Source organism: Manis pentadactyla, chromosome 5 (assembly GCF_030020395.1).
Source record: "Manis pentadactyla isolate mManPen7 chromosome 5, mManPen7.hap1, whole genome shotgun sequence".
Taxonomy (NCBI): Eukaryota; Metazoa; Chordata; class Mammalia; order Pholidota; family Manidae; genus Manis; species Manis pentadactyla.
Window position 1 is genome coordinate 13,817,889 of NC_080023.1, and position 21,211 is coordinate 13,839,099.

Sequence of the window (21,211 nt, forward strand, 5' to 3'; positions counted from 1 at the left end):
GTTGTGTCATTTAAGACTAATGTGGTAGACAGACTCCATGCTGGCTCCCAGTGATCTGTGCTTCTTGATATTTATTTATACCTTTGTGTTCCCTCCCCTTGAGTGTGGGCAGGACCTGTGACATGCTTCATACAGTATGGCAAAAATGATAGGATGTTACTTCTGTGAGCAGATTACATAAAATTCTGACTTCCATGTTGCTAGCAGATGCTCTATTTTGCTGTCTTTGATGATGCAGAAGCCACCACATTGAAAGGCTGCCTTCTGCTGAAGACCATGTAACAAGCAGCTGATGGTAGACAGACAGTGGAGGAATGAGGCGATTGGTCCAACAGCCCACAGGAATGGACTCCCACCAAAAACCACATGAACTTGGGAGCAGCTTCTTCCTCAGTTGAACCATCCGATGAGACCCCACTCCTGGCTGACATCTTGATTGCAGTCTCATGAAAGGCTCCTGAAGCTGAAGATCCAGCTAAGCTGTTTTGGGATTCCTGATCCAAGAAACTGTGAGCTAATAAGTATCTGTCTTTTAATGGTGCAGAGTTTGTGGTAACATTGTTATACAGCAATAGGTAACTAATATAAATTTCCTACACTTTTCCAGGAGACATGTACAAGAAAATGGGCAGAGGTATTATTTGGAAAAGTAAAACTATAAACATTTATATAAGAATCCACAAATAGGATAATGGATAAATAAATTTTAATATACTTATGCAACAGAACAGCAAAAAGCAGCAAAATAAATGAACTACGGCTACATGTATGAACCTGATTAAATTCACAGTGTTTAGCAAGATAGGCAAAATGCTGAAGAATACAAACAGTGGTTCCATTTACAGTTCAAACAGTGCAAAGCTAAACAACATATTGTTTTGGGATGCACACCTTTGTGAAGGGAATTATAAACATAAAACAGATAGTTATTTTTGGTAGGTATATTATAGGAACTAATATTTCTAAAGGAATTAGATTGGGGAAGGACACATAGCTTAAAACCTATTGGTAGCATTCTGGTTCTTAAACAGGATCAGAGATACCCTGATTATGTTTATAATCATACTTTATGTATTGATGTATCTTTTATGTATGCTCTTTTCTCTGTATGAAGTATTGCACAATAAAAAATGATCCAAGGTTATTTCTATCCTAAAAGTTTTGCATAGAGGATTGCATCATGATGGGCCTTTCATTTGACTTAACTGAAAAATGTAGCCCTAAATACTGAAAAAGTTGATAAACTCTTAGCTGTCCCATCAGGCACCTCATTGGTAGTGGGTACCTTTATCTTTTGGGCTGGAGATTGGGCTTGGGAACATAAGCTCTCTTTTAGGGCCTTTTCTGGTTACTGTAGTTGTCTTTTCCAGAAAACATTACCATAAAGGGGAAAATGAGAGAATATAGCAATACATACATCCAATAGGAATTTGAGGTAGAACTGAAGAGGGGTTGTACAGAAGAGATAATGGCTGGAATCTTCCAGACTTGAAAGACATGAATTGTCAGATTCAGGAAATACAAAAAAACCTCAATCAGGTTAAATGAGACTCAATCTTTCATAATGGAATTGTGGACTACCAGAGACAAAAAAATTACCCGCAAGAAAAATGAGATTACTTATAAAGGAAGTACTGCTAGAATGAGAGATGTTTCTTGGTAGCAGCAATAGAAGCTAGATGCCACAAAATTATGTTCTCAAAGGAGAGTCTTCAAGATTGCTGGAGAAGAGAACATTATGCATTATTAATTTAATAAAAACATAAATCAATAAGCTTCTGATAGTAAACTCTGGAAGGAGTAAGACTCAGAGAGTGCAGTTTGATATTTATGACCTGTTATTTAGGATTACTGAAGCAGTATATTTGTTTCAAATTGCCGTAATAACAAGTTACCAACAGTTTAGTAGCTTCCAATGACACAAATTTAATTATCTCATAGTTCTGGGGGCCAGAAGTCTAAAATAAGTTTTACTGGGTTAAATTCAAGGTGTTAGCAGGTCTGCATTCTTTCTGGAGACCGAGAGAGAATCTGTTTCCTTGCTGTTCCCATCTTCTAGCGGCTGCCTGTACTTGGGCTGTGGCCTTTTCCTCTGTCTTCAAAGCCAGTAATGGCTGGTTGAGCTTTTCTCATGCTGTACCACTTTGATTGCTTTTCTGTGGTCAAATCTTGTTCTGTCTCCCTCTTATAAGAACATTTGTTTTTATATCGGGCCCACCTGGATAATCCAGGATAAACTCTCACTCAAATGCCTTAATTTAATTACATCTGCAAAGACCCTTTCACCATTTAAAGTAACATGTCCACAAGTCCCTTGTCTTTAATTTTTTGTCCTCGTTGTCTTGCGTGCTCTTGCCACTCCCAAGCCTCATCTCCCCTCTTAGCACTATGTTCTTGTGCGCTCCTGTGTGCTGTTCCTCTCCCTGGAGGTCTGTGATCCGGGAGGTCACTCTGCCCTCTGAGATGTGGATCCAGTTGACCAGAGCCCTGTTTTCACGTTCCCTGCGAAGTCTTGTCCTCTCCCCGTGGGTCTTCCTCTATGGTGCCTCTGGTTCTGAACTCTTTCCTCAGCTGAACTCTAGTATTTTTGTCCTACATTCCATGGTGGCCTTTCTCTTTTCTGTGACACACTGTGTATGAATTTTTGTTTTTTCTATGGATTTTCTCTAAAGTTCAAGACATTTGTGCATGAAAAGGATGGCAATTTGAAGAGAAGAGACTTCCGTCTGTAGCAATGAAAACAAGTCAAAACGGACTATTCATCGCTGATTTTGAGTCCTTTGGCAAGTCTAGCATAGGGATTTCTCATCCGTTCACTTCACAAGGTCTGTTTTGTTCTGCTCTCTCCTCTCTGCTTTTCACTACTACTTCAATTTCTGTTTGTTTCAAGGCAGATGAGATTAGCATTCTCTGAACATCTGTTTCCAACTCTTCCCCTTAAGGTATTTCCTTTAGCCAAGCTTTATCTGAAGAATACTTCCCTAATCCTAATCCCTAAGAGAAACCTGTAACCACCCACTCATTCATCAACATTAACTCAAATGTCACCTCTTTTGGTAAATCTTCTTTTATCTTCCTAGACAATTTATACCTTCTTCCAGTGTGTGCCCATACCTTATAGTACTTGTTACATCATGATTATTTGCCTTTGCTTCTATCTTTTCTGCTTAAATTGTGAGCAACACTGGAGAGGGACCAATTTTATTTTTTTAAAAAATCAATGTGTTATTTATGCCTAGTCCAGAGTGAGTGTGTCAACTGAAGATTGCTGAATGAAGGCATGGCTGCCTGCAGGATCAAAGCAGCACCTTAAAACGATTACAGAGCCCACAGAACTGGCCTTATTCCTTCTCTCAAAACTTAGAGTTCCTCAAATTTAGGGTTCACCCAGCTAGAAAGTCTTGATTGTTCTTTTTGTCCTTTAGGCGCATTTGTGTTTTTTTAATAAACATACGTGCCCAGGAACTTTATATGGTGTGTTATCTCCCACCATCCTTTAAAACAACCCAGTTATGGGGATATTAGTATTCCTGTTATGAAAGTGTCAAAGCTGAGGCTCAGTAACTTGCTCAAGATGACATAGCTGGAGAATGTAGAACAGGAGACAAACTCAGGCCTGTCTCCAGATCTCAGGCTCATTCCACTGAATCACCTTCTCTGCCTGCCTGAGCTCTGCGCTGCAATGCGGTCTGTTGGCTTCCTTTGGGGAGCAGTCTAGGCAATGAGGAGGCTCAGTTAGAGCACCCCCAGAGTGTTGGTACCGTCATGTGCGAGAAATCCTGATGACTGCTGCTGTTAAGGTGATTGGTGACTATTTTGAACAATGGCTAGGCCACTGGCTGCCTTTTGGATTAGCAGAATTGTTGGTTTTTCCTAAAATAAAGCGACAAGCCTGGTATTTGAAGGGATCCTTTGGTTTGTATAGCCTTTCGTCTGTCTGCCTTCTTACGACTTCATACTCTCACTTGCCATTCAGCGACATTTCAGACATCTCACAATGGTCAGTGCACACTGGGTCCTACCTACTTGGAGGAGGTTGACAGCTTATTTCACTGGCAAATGCTTCTGCTGTATTGACTGCACTGGAGGGGATCTTAACTAATGGTTCATGATGCTGATGCAATGGCTCTTGCTTCAATGATTGGGGTTGTGGAAGATTAATCTGGCAGCCTTGGAAGGATAGATGGGAGTGGGGAGAGCTCACAGGTAGACAAACAAGTTAGAACATTAAAGCTGTGGGGAAAAAAGAGATCACACCCTGAACTAGAGTAACAGTGGAGATACAAAGTAAAAGGCAAATGCAAGAGACACTGGGGACATCCTGAGATGACAGCTGAGGCCGTTCCAACCCTTAAAGCCTACAGAAGTCAGGACATTGCTACTTCCTTATAACTCCTCATTTTGGTCTTGAATTTGATGGAGCATTAATTCAGTTTAACTCAAGAAGTATTTTTTGAGCCTATGCTATATGCCAAGCATACTGTGAGAAGTTGTGAGACCTGTCCTCAAACATCTTACAATGTAGAAAGTGATAAAGATAAAATGGTGATATATGGTTCACTTGAATGGCGAGAATTGGGGGAAGGTTATATGAAATTATTGGCAATTTTGAGGTGGTGATAGGGGAAAAGAGAGAAGGTACTCCAGATGAAAAGAGATTGTATGGGAGCAAATCACAAATTGGGATTTAAGGTGTCTGTACGAGGTATATCTGTAATCTGGCTGTAGCTATATATTTTTTTATTAAAGTGTCATTGATATAGAATCTTATGAAGGTTCCACATGAGCAACATTGGGGTTACAACCTTCACCCATATTATCAAGTGCTCCCCACGCCCCACTGCAGTCACTGTCCATCACTGTAGTAAGATGCTATAGAGTCACTACTTGTCTTCTCTGTGTGGCTTCAGCCATATTTGTAGGATGAGGAATTTCATTCCACTAAGCAATGTGGAGCCATTGAAGAGTTTCATGCCAAATGGCATAATATGATCTGTATCTTAGGCAGCTTAGACTCTAACAACCATGAAATGACATGCTATTAGGAAAAGAACACTGAACTTGGGAGGCAGAACACTTGGGTCCTAGGTCTGTTTTTTTCACTAGTTGAGTAACCTTTAGATAGGTCATTTAGTCTTTCTCTAAGATTTCTTCATACACAAGAATAGGTAATAATCTCTTTGTTCTCCAAAGGTGGATGTAAGCATACGAGAAGTGGGTGGAAAGGTTTAATAATCAAGTTAGACTAAGTCAAATTATTGTTAAGATGGGAGTGAAATTTAAAATAGAATGGGGATGAGTTTAGAGATAGTTTGGGTTTACATTTCAGCTCAGCTATTATTAGCTCTCTGACCCTTGGTTTTTCCACCTGCAAAATGGGGCCTCATAAAGTACTCAACTCCTAGAGTTGTTGTGAAGATGATTAGAGAGAATCTTGTGAAGCACTTGGTATAAATTGCCCAGTTGATCCAAGCTATAGTAACTTATGTATTCTGGGCCTTTTTCTCAGCTTCCGGAATGGAGATTCAGGGTCATGCCCCCCTAGTTGATCTTTCTCTTGTCTTTGTGAGTGCCGGTTCCACAGTATCCTTAGCAGCTATGTTTCATTGAGAGCTGCATTGTTCAACACAAACCCCAGACTGCTTTTGAAGCACAGTTGTCTTTGATTTATTGTGGGACTTTCAGTTGTGCACTTAACCTGTGTGGGGTTTAGGTAGCTTTTGTGGGAAATGTTTGCTCCTCTGTAAAAAACTCAGTTCATCAGAATAGAGTCATTGTGACTTACCCCTGGATGAGAACAGTGTCAGAAGGGTTATGAAAGTGGTTGGAACATTCCCCTTTGATGCTAACCAAAAGGGAATGACAGATGGATTGGTCTCTCTCATTTGAAGCTTCAGGCCTACAGGAAAAAAGATACTGGTTATATGGGAAAATGAAGCACTGCGTAGTGAAAAGAGGCTTTGGAATCACGTGAAGTTGAGTTTGAGTTCTAGCTTTGAACTTACTTTGTGAACCTGTGATTTGATGTTTCTGAGCCTCAGTTTCCCTTTTTAGAGCCATAAGAGTAATGGTAACCTCATGAAGTTACTGAGAGGAATAAATGACAAAATGTAATGGTTTCAAAGCAGTAGATACTTAATAAATGCTGTAACTGATTTCCATATTCAGGCCCTTCATTGAGGAAGGAAAGTACCTTCCTTCAATGACTATGTCTCTGTTTACTCCCATCTTCTGAATGACTTCATGTGCCCCAACTTTTTCCACTGAAACAGGAGATGAGTTTAAGAGACAAGTTTGAGAGCCATTTCCTATTCAAAGGTACCTAGAAATGCTGAGGCCATTCATCTTAATTTCAACTAAGAAAAAGTCATCTTGCAGAGATAGAGCAATTACCCCCTTAACCAAGGTTCCAAACTTAGTAGAACTAATAGAAGGGGTGGCCTGACATCATGGGTCTTCCGACAGGATGCCTGGAGTTCACACGTCACCTACAAAGTGTTTCATTACAAAGGCTTAAATGTAATTTAATCAAGTTCCTATACTTAACTTCCAGTTTACAAGAAATACTGAAGATAGAGGATCAAGATAAATGGCATTGTAAGGAAACAATCCAGAATGTGGGACATTCTATAAGACAACTGATTTAGACTCTTCAAAAAGTCAACATCATGAGAAGAAAAGGCAGAGAGAGACTGTTCCAGATTAAGAGAGATCATGAAGGTATAAAAATTAAATGTAAGATAATGGACCTAAACAGGGTCCTCAATGGGAAAAGAAAACAACTGTAAAGTACATTTTGGGCTAAATGGTGAAATTTAAATATTTACAAATTAAATGATGGAAAAAAATGCTTTGTATCCTACTTTTCCATTCCCTTACCATCCCTCACCTCCACTCCCTGCCACCACCTCAGCCTCTATATTTTGAATTAGTAATTTAATTGGTCTTTGATGGAGCCAGGGCATCAGTAGCTAGTAAAAATTCCCCAGGTGAATTTAATGAGAACCACAGCCCTAAAATAACTTGCATCTGTGCACCAGGAGACTCATGCCTGATAGTTCCTAGCAGCACCGCTTGTAGTATCACAAAATGGAAACCACCCACATGCCCATCAACAGAAGAATGGATAAATCATGATGTTCATAACAAAGGAAAATGATTGCTTTAATGCCTATGAATACCTGATACTTAACTTTTTGGTCTCCTCAAGTTGCATTCCCATTTTCCATTTAATCTACCTTCTTCTACCCCAGCATTAGTTGTATATTATAGTAAGTATATCCCTAAACATTGCCTCAAAAGCTGAGCTTTACCCTTAGTGTGGATAAAGTGAAGGTTCCTATGGTCAGGGTTCTCACCTGGCCCTGGTCGGCTAGCTCGCTGCACACGTGTGGGCAATGCACTGCTATTGACTCTATGTAAAGAGCTCTGCCCAGTGCTCTGGGCAGCATGGTAGCACGGCTGCACTACTGCAGGAGAGCAGAGACAAGGACAGAGACTGAGACAGCTGTGGGGTAGAGAGGCCTGGGCAGAGACCTGCTTGCTGCCTGCAGACTCGCTCTGTGTGGATGGAATTCTAGTGACTGACCTGCCACCGTGGAAGTAAAGTTGTGCATAAACCCTTTCATCCCAAGAACATTGCGTTGTCATTCCTTGGTCTCACTGAATCCATGGTGAACTTGCCCAGGGCTGAAGCCGACTGGTAAGACACTTAATTTCTACAGATTTCACTCACTGAACATCAGCCACTTTAGAGTGAATTTGGCCATTCTGTATTTTATATAAGTCTGAGCTTCTAGTTTGTGGTTTTTGGGGAATGGGAACTGGCTTGTTTCTTTAAAGGCTATTTGCAGTAGTCTGCCTGAAATTTAAAATTTTATGTCTTATTCTATCAGTCCATGTGATATTGCCCCATCTGAATTCAGCTAATGGAGATAATGCTTAATTAACATTTCTCTCCACTCATACCTTTGCCTCCCTAATGAGTTAGGAATTATGTTTTCACAGCACGCACTGGAAAGGAAGAAATGTCTGGGATGACTTTCTAAACTGGTATTTCCTCCCTCTTCCTTTTAAACTTGGTCTTTGGTATTTTTGGTTAAAAGTTTTCCTATAGCTGATGGAAATATTTATTATTTAATAAACTTATCAGGTTCATGGTTCCTCATGAACCCAAGTTCCAGCATTCTGACCTTCGCTATAAACTTAATTAACCAGGCCTCTCATAATGAAAGTAACAGTGTTGTTTTATTTTTTACTGTTGAGATGTGTTAATGACTCATCAGCAGGGTATTAATGTTCATTTTCATCCGACAAGGACTGGGGAAATACACCTTTCACAGTTTATTAATTTTAAGGTTTCCCCAGATCAAAATCATCTTTGAGGGTTAGAAGCCTCTTAAAAATTGTAATGCACTTATTTGGTTTATGATAATTGGAACCCATGTTTGTCTTGACAAAGGGAGGTTTATTAGTTCATGAAGGGATGATGGTGTGTGATCAAGGGTAAGCCCCTCTGTGGGCTTCTGAGATAATTCCTGAAGCTGCCATTAATTAAAAATATAAGATTCAAGTGCATTTATCTCCATCTGAAAGGGGTCGGTGGCAAGAACCTTTGGATTTGTGTGTGTGTGTGTGTGTATAGCAGAGAGTGACATAGGAAAAAGATCATTTTTAAAACATTACAGGTGCTAATACTGTGGCCTAAAAGAGTATTAAATATAGAAACCAAGAAGTGTTCGTTTTCCTTAAGGTTTTCCAGAGTACAGTGCCAAAACTGTCCAGCTGGTAGGTGTATCAATTAGCGTTTGCTTCATAGTAAGACGTCCTAACATTTAATGGTTTATAATGACAATGCTTTCTTTAATTCACAATTGTGTCAGTTGGCAATTTAGGTCAGGCTCAACTGGGTGATTCTTTTGCTGGTCCCGGATGGAGTTCATGCCGGTGTCATTGATCAGCCAGCAGGTTAGCTGGGGGCTGGTTGGTGTAGGAGGGACCCCGGCAGGATGGCTCATCTCTGCTCTACATGCTCTCACATCTTTCAGGAGTCTAGCCTGGGCTTTGTCATGTGATGTGACATGGAGAGAGGGCACGCCCTAGGATACAAGCACCTTTCAAGTCTCTGTTTCTGCATGTATTTGGTGGTGTCCTGTTGGCCAAAGCAAGTCCCATGGCCAAGCTCAGAATCCGTGTGTGTGTGTTTATAGCAGAGAGCTACCAAGCACAGGGATATGACAAAGTGTGAACAGATCAGGGCCACTATTGTAAATAGTCCACAAGAGTGACATAGGAAAAAGATTATTTGGCTCATTGTAGACCAACATTTTATCCAGTGGATTCTAAGGTACAGTGGTTTGGGAATATGCCTATATGTTATTCAAAGAGGAGTCCAGAAGTTGGGTAAGTTTGGACAATGTTGGGTTAAGCAAAGTGAATTAGGTTTCTTTATTACAGGACTTCTCATAGTTGTTAATATCTAAGGGTTATTGTGAATCTTCAGGTAGACAACACAATTTCTAAACTTCTTTGACTATAGAACTATTTCCCCCCACTTGCCGTAGATCTTTTTTAGAAATATATGCTCTTTAAAACAAATTAAAAATGCTACTGTAGACAAATAGTGATCTCCTTGACCAGCCTTCTATTTTTCAAACCCCACTTTTGACAAAGGCCCTAACTGTATCACCATAATGTAGTCACCACGTTTCTTTTTGTTGTTGTTTTTTTACCTATTGCCCCAGTATTAAAATGGGAAAGAGTAAATTTTACTATCAGTTTTCTCAGAACAAGACAGAGAGGATTGCTGAAGAACCAGTCATTTTGTCATAATACTGGTTGTATTCTCCATTTGTGTCTCAGGAAACATTTGCATGTAATTTTCCTATGATTAAATTTTGAATACAGAGACTTTATTCTAACACTTTTTTCCCTGAGATCAATGAGAAGGAGTCAAAATTCAGGAGTAAGTTATCTCCATATTTAGCCTTCGGGAAGAATTAGCAGTATGTTTTCCATTATTTAATCCAGCAGATAGTTTATACCAGTAGAGATGAAACAGGCACAAAGATATGGACTCTGAGATCTTAATTTAAATCTTGAGCTAGTCCCTCTCCAACGGTATGACTTTGAGCAAATTTCTCAGTCTCTAAAGTTCAGTTACTTTAAATTTAAAATGACTATGATAATACTTAACTCCCAGGGTTCTGAGAATTCATTGAGATAATGTGAATACATTTTCTTTTTTTAAATCAAGGTTCTTGGAATACAGGAGATGCTGAATACATGGTAGAGATTGCTCTTGAGGAGGGAATCCTGCTTCTGAGGAAGGGATGGCTAAAGTTTGGCACCTTATTATGGATTGGGGTTCAGCCTAAAGCTCTGATTTTGCAGGTTTATGATGGACATTCTCTTCTAGTCCTCAGACAAACCAAAGCTTGTTCTCACCCCAGGGCCTTTGGATTTTGTGTATACCGTCTACCTGAGATGTTCTTTCCAAGGCTTGTGCATGGTTTCATGGTTTCATGCCGTTTAAGTGTCATTCCCAAAGCTGGCTCTTTGGCCCCTCCCTGACCACGCCAACTAAAAACACCCTTTCCTTCACTTAACTGCTCCCTCTCCAGTCTGCAGCCCATTACCCAATTAGTTTGTTCTCCTTATAATCCTTAGCACCTTCTGATAGGACTTGAAGCATTTATTTGTTGATGTGTTTCTTATCTGCTCCTGTCCGGTTAGAAATCAACTTCCATGAGAGCAGGGACCTTATATATGCCCAGGGCCTAAAATGGGGGCTGGCCCGTAGCAGCAGCTCAGCAAACATTTGTTACTGGATGTGCAAGAAGCAGAGACCAGACAGAAAGTCCATTTCCTGGACTTTACAGTGAAGGTGTCACGAGCGGCAGTTCCAGGGCCCATTTCTCCTCCCGGTGGCACTCAGTTTTCATGCTGGGAGCCTGACCACATTCAGCTTCCTTGGCAGAGGGAGAGGAGACCTTTGATGCACATCACATGACTCTGAGTGGCAGCTCGACCTGGAGCAGGCAGACACCTCCAGGTCGAGGTGGACATAGGACCTGAGGAGCTCATGCTATGAAGCTCTGGGGACAGTTGCGATTGGGGGAGGTGAAGTGGAGGAATTTCCTACATTCCCCCAAGCAGGCTGAGTTCTTTCACGACTCAGTGCTTTTTGCTCAGAAAGCAACCTCCTTTCCTTTTCAAGGTGGAGCAGGTGCCTCCTTACCTTTTAAGAGTCAGTTCAAGCATAACAAGCCTTTCATGATGTTCTCTCCCTTAGACAGAATTAGCTCCCCTCCTCCTCTGTGTCCTCCAATGTTCTGCATGTACTTCCCTAGCCTGTAGCACCTGACTGCATGTTGGTGTATATATGGCTATAAAGGGTGTCTGCATGCAGTTTTTATCTGGCCAGCACCAATGCTTTTGTTTTTGGTAAAAGCACCTTGATTTTTCGGTTCATGCTTTCAGTTCCTGTGATTTAGGAGCTGCTGACCACCCACCCTGCTTGGTGAGAAGCAGTGGGTAACTGGCCTATTGGCCATGCATGCAATCTCCTTGATCATCTCCTCGATCAGAAAAAGATGACTGTCACAAACCTGATGAGTCTAGCCCAGTCCTTTTGGAATTATTGGAAAAGAGACTCTCCCTTTACTAGGAGAATACAAGCCTGGAGTAGCTGGGGGCACTTTTGCTACCAAAGGTGTAGGAAGTTATAGTAACAGAAGCCAACATGGAAGAAAGCAAAATTTTCAATGAAGAGAGAATTGTTGGGTACTTGAATATCTGAATCTGAAGTGTTCCAAACAACTGGACTATCCAGGGATATAGCCATTTCTCTTTTTTGTTTAGGTCAGTTTGAGTTGAAATTCGCCCCTTATGTCGGGCTAATGCAGGGCTTTTTTCCTACCACCAGAGCGGGAATTGGGACCCTTTGTATCATCTTGGCCTCCCATTCTCTGCTTAGTGTCTTCTGACTAGGCTGGAGTGGTTTAATGAATTAGTGAGTCAGACGAGTAGGCAACCACTCACATCTTCAGTGGCATCTTGGGATTTTTGGATCTTTGCCTTTCCTGGTTTTCTCATACAATTCACTGTGTCCTCGCCCTATGTCAGCAACTGGAAGTATTTCTCCCTTGATTTAAAATGTCCATTAGCTTGTTTCACTGTCATTTGATTCTTTCCCTTTGTGCTGAGGTGCAGAAGAAACAAATTCCCTTTAATTGAGGGTTTCTGTTATGTGGATTTCTGTTATTGCTCGGTTTTAACAAACAGGATATTATAGTAACTGGTGATTAATGTGATGGGAAGGAATGAGCATACTGCATGAGTCATTATGTTAGACCCAACATGTTTAATGGTCTGTTATGCTGAGCAGAGAGCAGCAAGGAGCCTGCTGGGGGAAAGACAAGGCAAAAAGCTCAAGGCTAATTTTGTTTTCCAACTGTCTAACTTACAAGCAGAGAGCTGTCACCATCCTTGAACTGCAAATGAGGCAACAATTCTGAGGAACTTTTTCTACCTTTGACCAATGAGTTTGTGATTAAGTTGATCCATATTGCTCAGGAATGTTCTAAAGCGATATGGTGAAGGTAGTGATGGTCAACTCTTAGGACTGGATAAACTCAGTAATGCATTAGCATCTGCTTTCATGTCTGGAAAATGGAAAACTAAAAGACTGAGTTCGTGAAATCATAATAAAAACATAATGGGCTTGTTAAAAGGTTTTGTTATTTTGGATGGGGTGGACATACTAAACAAAGTACAGAAGCATTGGACCGGGAGTCATGAGTCTTGGTTCTAGTTTTGGCTCAGCTTCTGTTTGGATGAACCACCTTGGGCAAGATAATTAATATTTTTAATCTTAGTCTTCTCATCCGCCTAAAAGGCTTAGTACTTTCTGTATCACAAAGTGGGGGTGAGTAATGAGAAAGTATCTGTGAAATGTAATCTGAGAAAAAGTATCTGAGAAAGTATCAGTGGCAAATGTAAGGAGATTCTATTATTGAATGGTAGTATTATGGATAATAATGCTGCAGGTCATGCAAGTTGCTTAGAATTGGGTAAGTATGTTCTCAGATGTTTTCAAGGAATGTAATGAAATTTCTCTCCACTCCTACCCTTGGCACCTCTAGTCCATTCTTCACATGCAAGCCAGAGTAACCTTCTAAAAAAATACAAATCTGATGATATCACTTCCATTGCATAGTGACCTCTAGTGGGTTCCTACTGCTGTGAGGACTGGAACCAAGGTTCCCAGCATGACTAACAAGCCTTTGTACCATCGGGCCCATTTTTATGTCTTTCTTCTCTTCTCACAACATCTTTATTTTTCTGTCTGCATTCTAACCACATTGCCTTCTTCAGGAGCTCAGGGCACTGTGCTCCTTCTCATCTCAGAGCCTTCGCACACGTTGTTCCTTTAGCTGAGAATGCTCTTCCTCTTCTGCTTCTTAACTCTCACCTAATGTGGTAGGCTGAATAATGAGCTCCCCCCGCCCACCTCAAAGATGCCCATGTCTTAAACTCCCGAAGCTGTGAATATGTGGTCTTACATGGTAAAAGGACTTTACAAATGTGATTAAGGATTTATCTGGATTATCTAGGTTATCTAGGTGGATCCAGTGTAATCATAAGGATATTTGTAGTCAGCGGAAGCCTCTTACAGAACAACACACAAGTGGAGCTCTGCTGTTATGCTGAAGAGGTAAGAACAGAGACTGTTTAAAGGAGCACGGACAGCATTCATTGTTGAGGCAAAATGTGGGAGCAGTGCAAAATTCTGATGTGTGCAAATGGTGTGATGGCTAAGGTCAGAGAAGAAATCAAGGGCCTGATGGGCATTCTAAAGATTTAGGTCAATAAGGGGCCATGGAAGGATCTTAAGTAGGAGAGAGAAATGATGAGATTTGAATTGTAGAGGGCAAGTGGGAGAAAGGGAGAAAGTGGCTGTTTCAATATTTGTTTATGGGAAGACTGGTCTGAAAGGGGAGTGGTGGTGAGAACGGTCCCAGACGGGCAGATCCTAATGATATTTAGGAGGTAGTCTTAATAAGACTTGTACTGATAGGCTATAGGGAGAGAGGGACCCAAGGATTCCTCTTCAATTATTAACTTGAAAAACTGCAGACATAGACAGTGATACCATTCATTGAGATACGGAGCAGGGGGGGGAATGATTGCACTGAAAAGAAAAGTCATCTACTCAGAATGTCTGTGGCAGTCAGATACTTTGATAAGAGGCTGTGGATTCAGCTTTAAGATGGACTAGTTCACCTGGGTGGGATTCTTGGTGGTGGATATGGTCTGGAGGGGTTTGATTCAGAGGATGGGCAGCACCTGAGAATATTAAGTAGACTCAGGATAAATATAGGGTCATGCATTTAAGTTCCCAGATTTATCTGCATGGTGTAGGATCATGGAAATAGAATTTTCTAGTACACAGGCAACATATCTTACATTTTTTAACTGAACATGAATGAACCGTATAATGTTATGTGGTTTCTACATAGCTAACATGACTTCTGGTGGCAGTGTTAGAGACATAGAATAGAAACATCTGTTCACTTAAAATTCTATCCTGAGCTGCTGAGTCCTCTTCTGAAGTATTATATCCAGTTTTGGATGACCAATGGGCGATAACATGGACAATCCTGAGAGTATTCACAGGAGAGTCTCAAGGATAATGAAGCAATTTGAAGCCATTGATAAAGAGGAATTTTTCAAGGAATAGGAACATTTGCTGAGAAGAGAGTCTTTGTGTTTGTGGGAGTTCTAGGGAGATGCATATTGTAATACAAAGGCTGTCTTGTGGAAGAAGGATTGGTCTTACTTGGCGTTATCCTAAGGGATAGAAGTGGAATTAACAGAAGTAGTTGAGGTCAAGGGATTGAGCTTTGTGTTGAATGACTGCATGATGTTTTGCAGTACGTATTGAATGAAGTGTCAGCGTTCCACCACACATAAAGGAAGAGTGCGGAAATAATTAGTTTTTCCAAAGGTGAAAGAGGCTACCTCAGTTCAATACCCCTGGGTGTTCATAGGTGGAAGTTTATGTTCAGTATCCAAGAGGTCACTGAGCTAAATGACTTGATGTTTCTTTTGCCCCTGAAGGCCACTGGTTATGTTGAGGCTGAGTGTCTATGTGTACCCGTCTGTACAGACAGGGGTTCTCAGGACTAGGGTGAGGAAATAGTGATATCTGCCAGCTTGATGCATTCACAAGTGTTGTCTCTATGAGAAGCCAAGGGACGTGGGGGACTGGAGTGCCCAGGACTGTCTCTGCTTGCCCCCTGGCTGGGCTGAGTGAGCTATGACCATGTGCTGAATGTTGTATATGCGGAAGTAAGTAAGACAGAATTGTGCAGCCTGGAGTAGACTGGTCCTGAGAATGACCTTGACTGATCCCTCTCATTATTAAAAAAAAAAAAATACAGTATCCTTGAGTCTCAGTGATTGAAAGAACCTCAGAGGTCAGCTTGCTAGGCAACTTCTGATTCAGACTCTGCTGTGCACAACAGTGGCTTCTCATAAGCAGGAGTTCTTGAAATGACTTAGTATGACTGGAGAGTCTTGAATTTAAAAAGTAATACTGTTTTGGATAAAATGTAAATACACGATTATTTTAAAGTCAGTCAGAAATTGTCCTGCTGTTCCTGTTTTATGAAATAACGACATACATGTGGAAACAGTCCCTGTATGCTTAGTAATGCAAAACATTCACACTTTTAAATGCGTTTGCTTGATTTATATGAACTTGCCTTAGTTTCTGGCAGCCCCCTCAAATAATATTTTACCAGGGGGAACTAGGGAGGGGATGTAGAGATTTTTCTCTTCCCTGGAGAAGCCACACGTTGTCTACAAAAGACAGAATTGAGTTCATTGCCTGCTGCTGAAGGGAGCAGCCATTTCTTTCTAAGAGCTGTCAGTGGTGACGTATTTCCCCTCATTTATACTGGAGAGTGGGACATTTGCTTGTGAGACAGGTTGAAAACAATTTATTTGGCATTTTGAGAGAGGTGGAAAATGAACCACCCTCCCTCCCTCACCACCTCTCTTCCCCCTCCCTCCCTTCTTCCTGCTTTTTGACAGTTTGCATGTAGATAAAGAATATTGCAGCCCTAGGGAGGCTAATTAAAACCAATTATAGCCTGACTGACCTGTCACCACAATCAAATTACCAAAAGAACAGTGTAGCATATTTGGAAAACAGTTTCTCCTAGAGCACATTATTCCTGGTTTGGTCACATTTTATTTTAGGGATCTCAGTACAATAATCACTTAGTTGCAATACCAGTTGTCCCTTATCTCTTATGTATTTATTTTTCTACAATAGGATCCTTTGAAAATCTAAAAGGAAGTGAGAAAGGCATAAGGACCAAATGGGAAGATAAGATAGGGAAGTCAAAGATGCTGTAGATTCATTGGGATAGCATAGATTTTAGTAGGGCTTATCGCTCATTTTTATTATTCTTTTTATCAGGTGGTTTGTAGTCTTCAAACTCATTAGCACAGCACAGGCAGCCCTTGTCTCTCTTTGGAACATATTTCTCCAGCCTGTATATCACACAGTTCATGTTGGCCACATCAATATAATCCCTATACTAGATCATACAGATTCTGCCTAGCAACTGGAATAGCCCTATTTTTTTCTTATTAATTTCTGCATAGTATTCCATGATACGCATGCACTCGAATTTATTCAGTTATTATCTAATTAGTGGGTATTTGATTTCAGTTTTTGTCACTACAAACAAAACTGCAGAAAACATCCTTCTACTTATATTGTTACATGTGAGTGGTTCTAAGACAGTTCCAGGAGTGGGGTTTCTGGACCTAGGATATGTGCATTTTAAGTTCTAATAGATGTCAGCTTGCTTTCCAAGAAACGATAACATTTCAGGTAACACCCGTGATTTAATAAAGTATCGCTTCCCTCACATTGTCACCGAAAATGAATAGTATGGCTCTTTCAAATTTTTGTTAGTTTGATGATGGTATAAAATGAATTTAATCTACATTTTTCTGAATATTAGAAAATTTGAATATTTTTATGACATTTTTTGCCATTTCAATTCACTTTTCAGTGAAATATCTATTCAAGTCCTTTGCCTGTTTTATGCCGAATTTTCTTTATCTTGTCAGTTTGTAAGAGTTATTTCTATATGATAGATATTACCTTTGCATTATAAATTATCCCAGTCATTTGTCAGCTGGATGTTATCTTTTACCCTATACAAATTAAAAAATCTTTAGACAAATACTTCTGTTTTTTTTCCTTTAAAAATATCTTCTGATTTTCCAATCTTGATTAAAAGTCTTCCCTTGCTCCTAGTTTGACCATATGATTTCCTAGATGTTCTTGCCATGTTTCTTTATTTTTATGCCAGTTTTATCAATTTAATTTGTTAGGCAAGCTACATTATCTCCATTGAATCATACAATTATATTTGTCATATGTTACATTTTTTTGTATATCCTGGCATTATTCTCTATTCCTATGTCAGTGTCATCCTGATTTGATTAAAGTAGCTTTATGATATATTCTCATATCTGGTTGGGTCAGTCTTCTCTGAATGTTAATCACATTACATTTATATATAATTTTAAGATACTTAATGGTTTTATATTAACTCTTCTCATTCAGGAATGTTAGTGTGTTTTAAAGCTATGTTCAGATCTTGTTAAAGTACTTCTTCAATGATATTTTAATTCATATGGATATTGTCTTTAATATATTCCTATGAATTTTAGAATGAGTGGAATATTTTTGTTTCTATAATCATTTATTGGCATTTATTTAATAAGACTATTTAAAAATATGTATCTTATATCCACCCATTAAGAAGAATTAATTCTAGGAATTTAACTGAAATACCTTACTTTTGCACTTATTCTTGACCAATAGTTTGGCTTGTTATAGAATTCTATTTGAAATTATTATTATTATTTTTACAACTTTTAAAGGCCTTTGTCCTTTTGTCCTCAAGTACTCAGTGTTGCTGAGGAACCTGATACCAGCTGGATTCTCATTTCTTCATAGGTGAACTTTATTTTTTCTCTGAGAAAACTTTTAGGGTATTTCTTTTTACTTTGAGTATTTTAGAATTTTATAGGTTTTGATTTGGAGTAGGTAATTTTGGCCATTTACTCTGCTGGAAATCTAATGGGCCATTTCAACTTAGAAATTTCCCTTTTTCTTCAGCTCTATAAATTTTCTTTTTAAAAATGTTTTTTTCTCATTTCTTCCATCTTTTCTCCTGTTCTTATTTTCTTGAAATTTCCTTAGCCTAACATTAGGTTTATTGAATTAATTTCCCATGGCTCTAATTTTTTTCTCTTCTATTTTCTAGAAACATGAATCTGGGCACAGCTCCCCCTGAGCCAAACACTTTTACAGCCACCCTGCATCTCTCATGAACATAAAGAAGAAATATGTTTTGTAAACCACTGAGATTTAGGGTTGTTCTCTGTAAAAGAACAGCAAAAGATGACTAAGATAATCTGTATGTTTCTATGTCTTTTTGTCATATATATATTAGTAGTTTAATTGCTTTTTGAACTCTTCATATATCTATTTTTCAAATTGCCCCTTTTCCAGAATAGTGTGTGTTTTTATTTCTTTGGATTTAATTTCTGCAAGGACACTAGTTAGATTTTTTTAAGTTCGTCTCTTTTTTGAACTATATCTATTTGCCTTATAGTTATTAGTCCTATCATTTATAAATGCAGAGTTGAAAGTAAAAGGATTAAGAAAGGTAGAGCATGGTGACTGTCATCGTAAGAGAGTGAGTGTGGCTCTCAATACCAGACAAAGTAGATTTAAACCCCAGAGTATTGCCAAGAGTTAAAAGGTAAATTTCATCATGATTAAAAGGTCCATGTGAAGCTATGATAGAGTGAGACTGATCTTTGCCCCCACTGTCTGGCAGGAAATGGAGATGTTGTTTCCCTAATTTGACTTACCCTCAGGATGGAAAATACAGCCATCAGAGGTGTCTGCTATATGCAGTCTTGTATTTATCCATGGGCCCAAGGTCCCTTCTCTATGTGACTCAGTTCTGGTTTTTCTATGTTCCCACCATTTATCATTTGCTAGCAGCCAGTTCCAATTTTGCATTCACTTACCACTCATTTTACAGCATAGGGACAACTTTTTTGTTCTTTGAGTTATTCCCTTGTTCTCTTATGAGAACAGAAATAGCCTTCTAAGCCATATTTATTGTAATTCATCTGGCATCTATATAGTTTTCAGTGGAAGGGATTTTCTGAATATTGTGTCCAGTATACTGCCTGAAGGGCAAGTTCTGTCTTGCCTTTTAAACTCTAGTTTCACTGTTTACCAGTGACTTGGACAAATTATCTCCATGATCCTCAACTTCTTCCCCCATAGAAGGAGATAGTAATATCTATTTGATAGTTATGTGTCAAGTGAGGTTTTATAGTATATGTTAAAGTTGTTTAGCAAAGTGCTCAACACGTAATAAGTACCCTTGACGTGGTAGCTATCCTTTTCCCCCTAAGGTTTACATTATTAGTAAAAATGAGGGGTTCAATAAATCTATATTGAATAAAGTAGAATCATAAAACATTCTGTTTCAGGGGTTAACAAGTGACTGCTTCCAGGCTGGACATGTGTGTTTTTAAATAAAGTTTTACTGGTGACCCATTTGTATATTATCTATCACTGCTGTTGGGTTTCAGTGGCAGATTGAACATTTGCAGTGGAGACCAACGCAAGCTTAAAATACTGTCTGGACTGAAGAAAAATTTTGCCTGTCTGTTGTAAATGTAGGAGCAATGAATTTTCAAGACTGAGCTCAATGTTAAGCCTCCTGAAGACTTGTACATATCTTCACTAGATCTTGTATTTTACTACCTGGCATTTACTTTTTAAAGTAATTTCCTTAATTGCTTTCCCTTCATTCCCTCATTAGCTTTCAAGCTTTCTGCTGTCCTAAACCCTGTCTATCCCAGTGACTCCTCAAATAGAAAACTTCTCAACTCTCTTTTTTAAAAGATAACCCCTCTTTTTGCTATATCCGTTCTTTTTGATCATCTCATTATTTTCATATCGTTTATTTCTTCTTCTTTATTGCACCTTTGTTGTTCAAACAAAAACAAAAGGCCCAAGATAAAAGAATACACATGTGCCAGTTTCCTAAGTGTGACAATTCTTTTCTAAGTTGGCTGTCATTCTTGAATCTGTTGAACATCTTTTCATTTTAACTGCAACTGCCCTAGCTTATGCCTTTGTTTCTTTGTGTCCAGATGTTTTTCTTTATCTGGGCTCATCTTTTCATTTCATCCTCATCTCCCTATATAATGTTCATGTAATTTAAGCTCTGTATTCTTGAGGCTATTCAAATACCTTCTTGCTTTCCATACCTTTTGCCTTTGTATGATTGGATCTGCAGATTTGTCAGCCTCTTCATTTGTCTACCCATCGGTGTCTTCCTGCTCATCACTCAAGGCTTAACTCAAATGCTGTCTCTTCCTAGATTTATTTCACTGATTTATTTCTCTCAAATCAGAATTTCCTTTCTTCTTTGAATAACCAGTGCTTCTCCAGTACATTAGAGAACTGAGCCTATCTATAGTGAATTGCATTGCTGTACTTTTCTTTAAATTTACATCTCTGCCACTAGATTATAATCCAGTTGAGGGTAGGTGTGGCATCTCATTTATCTTTGTGCTTAGTGTGGTGCCTGGCACAGAAGCATGTCCAATCAAAGTCTGTTAAATAAATGAGCAAATTTAAATAGGTTCTAAATAATTTTAATGAAATTGTGAATAATTGCTTAGGCATACTTTTTTGTTGTTGATGGCACAGAGGAACAACCACAGCTGCCCACACAAATACTCTGGACTCTTGGCTAGAGCTATCACCAACCTCGGCTGGCAAATTTTTACACCCCAAAATAATCCTGGGCAAGCCGCACTGTGAAAAATGCCTTTCTTCCTTAAGGGGTAAGTAATTTAAATATGGTAATTGTGAAAATGCAGAGAACAAGTCATAATCTGTATGATGATGGTTTAAAAATCTTGAGCTTTGGCTAAAAATAAGTAGTTTATTCAGACAGCTCTCCTCCACTTATCTTGAATAGTATAAAAGTCTCCTGGTCAAAGATTCGGCTAGTTATTGTTCCCTTTAGAGTACATGGCATTTGTATGCATACCACTTAACATCATTTTTATAAGG

At 39.3% G+C, this 21,211-nt stretch overlaps 1 long non-coding RNA gene across 1 annotated transcript in view; it reads left to right on the plus strand.

Moving 5' to 3' along the window:
* Nucleotides 1-345: 345 nt before the first annotated feature.
* Nucleotides 346-21,211, plus strand: part of LOC130683931 (uncharacterized) — a 32,003-nt gene continuing 11,137 nt past the window's right edge. Inside the window, exons 1-2 of the long non-coding RNA XR_008998064.1 lie at nt 346-509; nt 20,843-20,979. This is a non-coding gene — a long non-coding RNA (uncharacterized LOC130683931). The remainder of the gene's footprint in view (nt 510-20,842; nt 20,980-21,211) is intronic.